General features: G+C 51.0%; 1 long non-coding RNA gene across 2 annotated transcripts; it reads left to right on the forward strand.

Moving 5' to 3' along the window:
• Positions 1-2153: 2153 nt before the first annotated feature.
• On the forward strand, positions 2154-4107 carry LOC123082524 (uncharacterized). 2 transcript variants are annotated; one of them, XR_006439044.1, is made up of 6 exons: positions 2154-2464; positions 2679-2776; positions 2862-3021; positions 3161-3197; positions 3301-3492; positions 3633-4107. It is a non-coding gene; the product is annotated as an uncharacterized lncRNA (long non-coding RNA). The 2 variants fall into 2 exon arrangements; XR_006439043.1 differs by having other exon boundaries at positions 2157-2464; positions 2972-3021.
• The last annotated feature ends 2425 nt before the right edge of the window (positions 4108-6532 follow it).

A 6532-nucleotide genomic window follows, 5' to 3' on the forward strand; every position in this document is an offset into this window, starting at 1 on the left:
AAAGTTGTTTCAGGGGATACCATTAAGTCAAATTGGTTTCGGCACATGCCTGATAATTCTTGGAGGGTGCCAGAATCATTCTGGAAGCTTTCTGGAATTTTCTGGGATAATAACCGGATATGCTCCGGAGCTGCCGGAACCACTTCAGATGCTTTTCGCAGATGAAAATCACTAAACCGGAATTGTTTCGGAACGTGTTGAAAATTATTATGGTGGGTACTGGAAATGTTCTAAGCCCACATAAATATTTTTAGTTCGATCAGACGCTGAAAATTGTCGTCGTGAATAGTGAAAATCAGCTTTATGGTTACTTTATGGAAAGCCACTTTTTGGGGCTTTGCTCCAAAAGATCTTGGGGATGACATGGATGGATAGGAGCCATTTTTTGGGCCCCTCATGGGGGTGTGGCAGGCCACATGGGGTATCCCCCCTTGGGGCCCTCTTGTTCCTTGGTTTCACTCCTAGGTCCTTGTGGAAGGACTTCATTCATGTGCATTTTGGGTTTTTGTGTGAAACTACCCTACCCCTTGGGATTTCCTATAATAGAGGTGGAGGGGCAGCCCTCCACACTCATCCCTTCTCACATACAAGTGCCATGCAATGATCTGACTTCTTCTCTCCCTCCCACGAAAAGAGTTTCGTAGAGCCGTAAGGCTGTCTGGGTTCTGGCAGGAACTAGTTCTGAACGGCGCAGCCCTGCCGGATAGATGACACCATATGTGTGCAACTCTGTAGAGAGATCATAGTTTCGGTCTTAGTTCGTGAGTGCCTCCCGAAGGGCTTTCCGTGTGACCGTCCGAGTTTTGAAGGTCCTCTCGAAGGGCTGTCCGAGTGACCGTTCGAGTTTCGAAGGTCCTCCCGAAGGGCTGTCCGCGACACCGTCTGGGGGGCTGTTCGACCGCCTCCCGGAGGGCTATCTGAGGAGAAGATAAGGGTGTACATCCTCGCGGTTGGGAGGTTGTAAATCCTAGCTGCGGGGATCTGCACCGCCGATCGTCATCAACTCTACTTTCCGCTGCGCTACGAGTCGGTAACGAAAAAGATCAAACCATGTATGCAGTCTCCATAGTGGTCCTGGGCTGGTGCGTAGGTCGGAAATTTTTGTTTTCTATCGCGTTCCCCTAAAGGGGGCGCCCGCGCTCTCTTCCGCATGCATCGGCCCACTTGCTAGCCCCTCTCTCTCTCCTCTCTCCTCTCCTTTCTCTTTTTTCTTTCTCCTCTCACCTCTCCTTTTCCTTCCATCACCTACCAGGCTACCACACACACCCCGAGCGGGGAAGGGCACGCATGGCCGGGGCGGGGCTCGCGCTCGCGCGGCCGGAGCGGAGCATGGCCGGGGCGGGGCTCGCGTGCGCGCAGTCGAAGTGGGCCTTCTCCGCCCGCGCACTCCACGGCGCCCTCATCGGGCGGTTGAGCTCCAGCTCCACGGCATGGCCGAGGACGAGGACGTTCACGGGATCTCCGGCCTGGCCGTGGCGCTGCTCGCCCTGGCCGGTGTCCTGCTCCTGGGCCCCGACACGGAGAGGCCGGCGCGCGCCTTGGCTGCATCCTCGTCCTCCTTCCGGCTCGCTGCCCGCTGCCATCGAGGCCGAGCTGGAGGACAGGGAGCAGATGGGATGGCCGGGGCGGCGAGCGCGAGGCCGCGGCCTGCGAGCGCGCGACCGCGGGAGGGCGCGGCCGCGGGCGTGGCCTGCGCGCGCGGCTGCCGACGGGACGGCCTGGGCGGCTGCGGAGAAGACGTGGCTCCTCCTCTCCGTCTCCTCGCTGGCCAACACCAACTTCCCGCTCTCCACGGCCGGCCTCCTCCCGTTCCTCGTCGCCACGCTCACCGCCACCGACGTCCCGGCCGACACAAGGCTGGCGTGCCTCGCGGCGCTCCGCAACCTCTCCGCCAAGCTCGAGCACGTCCGGGTCGTGGTCAACAGCGGCCCCGTGCGTGCGCTCCTGGCGCTCTCCCTGATGGAGTGGACGGAGATCACGGCAGCGGAGTCGGCCCCCGCTTCTCGCCAACACTGCTCCTGGGGGCGCAACGAGTGAACAAATTTCCGCCCCCAGGCCAAAGTTCTCGCCGGCAGCCCCCGAGGAGGCGAAAAAAAATGTCTCGTAGGGGGCTTAACGGCTGGAGATGCTGAAGGAGTCCTCCGCTCCGCTTCATTCTGCCGCCGGCGAAGGAAGAATCTCTCTCTCGGGGGCTGGGTTGGGGACGGGCATCATCGGAATGAATCGGAGGCTACAGGGGAGGGGAGGGGAGGGTCCCATCTCCTCTGTTCATCAACCGGTGCGGTGCGGTCCGTGCGTACGCTCCTCCGGCCGCATCCATTTCCATTTGCTGCCCTGCCCCTCACTCCCACCCCCACTCCCTCCCTCTCCAGTGGTTCAGCCTCCGCCGGGACCAGACGCGTCGCCGCCGGCCGTACACAGCACTGGGCCGCCAGTCACCGCACTGCCGCCGGCGCCCAAGGAGGTGAGGACCCCCTCCTTCCACATAGTGGATCCTCAGATCTGAATGGGGACTTGTTTATTACATATCTCTGCTTTCATTTGATCTGTCTACCGGAAAGCACCGGGTTTTCGGTTTGTTTTCTCTTAGTTTAAGCTCCGATGTGCTGTCCAAACTAAGCTCAGACTTTTCTAGTACAAGAAGAAAAGCTTGACAGGTTTGTCTGCTCACTTGCCAGATCTGGACCACTGTTACTTCTCACAGAACAAGGGAGATCTAGCTAGCTTTTTCCTCTGGATCAAGGGATCCTTCCCTCATCTCTCCGCCCAATTCAAGGTAAATTCCGCGATTCCAGCTCCAGCACACTAGTTGAAAATTGTCGATCCCCTCAGTTTTGTGTGCAATGTCTTCTTGTGTGCAGGCCACATTTTCCCTTTACAAAGAATCTACCGACTGAATCTTACTATGACCATTGATGTGTGAAAGGTGGTAATAAAGAGGACTAATTTTGATTTCGTGTTTTTGCTCTAGAACAAGGGCCAACCAAGAACTGTATCTCATCTCTCCAGTTGGTTTTCAAGGTACACTTAATTGATTTCATCTCCACCACGCTTATTTTTTTTGTGCCTTTCCGTTCAAATAGTTGGTGTTTGTTCACGGTTACATCGATATCGATTTCACTTCAAGCCAATTTTGTGTGCACTGTCTTCTTGTTTGCAGGCCACTTTTTTCCCTTTGGATTTGTTGCTGGTCCCTAGTGAGTGAATCTGATTATGCTTCCTTATTAGCATGGAATTATTGATGTGTAAAAGGACCTTCATAATAAAGAGGACCAATTTTATTTGCATGCTTCTTTTCAGTACCAGCATTGATGACGACTGCCGCATATATATCTCGCTCGCTGGATCTGCATCGCTTCTAGCGGGTCTCCAAGGGTCTCGCGCTCTGCTCACCTCTACTTCTCAAACAGCAAGGGATATCTATCCAGGTCTTGCTCTCGAGCAAGGGCCAAGCAAGATCCGTCTCTCACATTTGTGGAGCTACGAACAAAGGTGTGTTGCAGCTTGCATTTAGTGGATGTTATCATGAGAAAGTATAGTTCACAAATGAAGAAAATAAATGGTACCCCCTCCATTTACAAATAAGTGACATGGTTTTAGTTTAAATTAATACTAAACCTGAATTATGCCAGGAAGCAGAAGGGACCTGCATCCCGAATTCGCTCCAGGCTCGGCTCGGCTCAGCTCATTCAAGAGTGTTATAGAGCCACCAAACAGTGAATAATTAAAGAAGGTGTCGCAATCGGACCACTACTTGATTAGGCATTTGAAAACAGCTCTAAAACAGCCAACGTGAAGCTTAGATACAACTCTCAGGTAGAACTTCTTAGACCTCCTTTGGTTCAAGTATCGCATATCCTATGAGTAAGAATAGGAAGAGAGATGTCCTTTGATTCACATCATAGGAATTTTTTCATTGAGTCTAGGCTAGTATTTATTTTCCTACACTAGTAGAAAACAGGGCTATGGTCCAGGCCGGCTCAGCCCATTAGTCCCGGTTCAGTCTAGAACCGGGACCAATGTGGCATTGGTCCCGGTTCGTGAGCCCAGGGGGCCGGCCGGGCCACATGGGCCATTGGTCCCGGTTCATCTGGACCTTTTGGTCCCGGTTGGTGGGACGAACCGGGACCAATGGGCCTCGCTCCTGGCCCACCACCATTGGTCCCGGTTGGTGGCTTGAACCGGGACCAAAGGCTTCCCTTTAGTCCCGGTTCTTGTCATCAACCGGGACCAATGAGGTGCCTATATATACCCCCTTGCGCAAGAGCAGAGCACAGTGCTCTGTTTTTTCTGGCCGAGGGGGAGAGGGCTTTGTGGTGCTCTAGCTCACCTCCTATGCACATGAGGTGTTCGATGGAATGCTCGAGCCACACTACTTAAGCTTTCTCCTCTTGAAGCTCGACCTCCAAACTCCATTTTCCTCGAGATTTGTCTAGATTTAGCGGTCCGTCACGCCCCGTCACCGTCTTCACCGCCGTCGATCACCCGCGCCGATCTCATCACCGACACCACCGTGGTGAGCCTCTTGTTCTTATCTTCTTTCTGAAAGAAAAAATATTCTTACTTGTATGTTTAGATAGATACTTGTATCATTTTCTTACATTTTTTATTGCATCTTATATAGTGCGATGGTTTTGGTATCCGCCCCCGTCGGCCCTCGTCCTGTCTATGATTCGGATTTGGTATGTATATTATCTTTATAACTATTGGTTCATTTATTGTTTATGAAAATTATGCCGACCAAGGTGACATAGATTTTATTTATCTAGGATGTATGTGAATCGGAAATGCCAACTGACCCTATTGTCGAGAGGTTAAATTTAGTTGAAGAAGAAAACAATTTGTTGAAGGAAAAAATAAAAAAAATTGAGGAGGAGAAGATGATATTGAAGTTGCATGTTGCGGATGTCGTCGATGACCACAAGATCAAGATTGATGCAATGCGCTTAAAGATTAGAAAGATTAGAAAATATGCCATTCATACCGAGGCTTCGTATCATTATGCCGTTGGATCAATTGTTACCTTGGTTGCGATTATGATCGCATTTGTTTTCGCATTGAAATGTTTTACATAGTTTCAATGTATGGTTTAATTAATTAGATGCTCTGGAGAGCTATATGTTATTAGATGAGAACTATGTATGCACTTTGGTTTTAATGTGATGATGAACTTCTATTAATTTGGACACTTAATTATATATAATGCACGCAGATGAACCGGCAATGGATGTACGGTGACAAACACACCCGTGAGTACATTAAGGGCGTGCATGAGTTTCTCGATGCGGCTGAGGCAAACAAGCAGAATGGTTTTATGTGTTGTCCATGCACTGAATGTGGGAATACGAGGTCTTACTCTAACCGGAAAATCCTTCACTCGCACCTGCTTTACAAGGGTTTCATGCCACACTATAATGTTTGGACGAGGCACGGAGAAATAGGGGTTATGATGGAAGACGACGAAGAAGAAGAGTACGATGACAACTATGTGCCCCCTGAATACGGTGATGCTGCAATGGGGGGAGCTGGTGAAGATCAAGAGGAACCAGACGATGTGCCCAATGATCCTGCCACGGGTGAAGCTGCTGAAGATCAAGAGGAACCAGACGATGTGCCCGATGATGATGATCTCCGCCGGGTCATTGTCGATGCAAGGACGCAATGCATTAGTCAAAAGGAGAAGCTGAAGTCCGATCGCATGTTAGAGGATCACAAAAAAGGGTTATACCCCAATTGCGAAGATGGCAACACAAAGCTCGGTACCATACTGGAATTGCTGCAGTGGAAGGTAGAGAATGCTGTGGCTGACAAAGGATTTGAGAAGCTACTGAAAATATTGAAGAAGAAGCTTCCAAAGGATAACAAATTGCCCGACAGTACATACGCAGCAAAGAAGGTCGTATGCCCTCTAGGATTGGAGGTGGAGAAGATACATGCATGCCCTAATAACTGCGTCCTCTACCGCGGTGCATACAAGGATCTGAACGCATGCCCGGTATGCGGTGCGTTGCGGTATAAGATCAGACGAGATGACCCTGGTGATGTTGACGGCGAGCCCCTCATGAAGAGGGTTCCTGCGAAGGTGATGTGGTATGCTCCTATAATACCACGGTTGAAACGTCTGTTCAGAAATGAAGAGCATGCCAAGTTGATGCGATGGCACAGTGAGAACCGAAAGAAAGATGGGAAGTTGAGAGCACCCGCTGACGGGTCGCAGTGGAGAAAAATCGAGAGATGAGCACAGACAGGAGGAATTTAACCTTAAGGCGTTGCTGTTCGTGACCATCAATGATTGGCCCGCTCTCAGTAACCTTTCAGGACAGACAAACAAAGGATACCACGCATGCACGCACTGTTTAGATGACACTGAAAGTATATACCTGGACAAATGTAGGAAGAATGTGTACCTGGGCCATCGTCGATTTCTTCCGACCAACTATCAATGTCGAAAGAAAGGCCACAATTTCAAAGGCGAGGCAGATCACCGGAAGAAGCCCGCCATGCGCACCGGTGATCACGTGCTTGCTATGGT

This window comes from Triticum aestivum, chromosome 4A (genome assembly GCF_018294505.1).
Source record: "Triticum aestivum cultivar Chinese Spring chromosome 4A, IWGSC CS RefSeq v2.1, whole genome shotgun sequence".
Lineage (NCBI taxonomy): Eukaryota > Viridiplantae > Streptophyta > Magnoliopsida > Poales > Poaceae > Triticum > Triticum aestivum.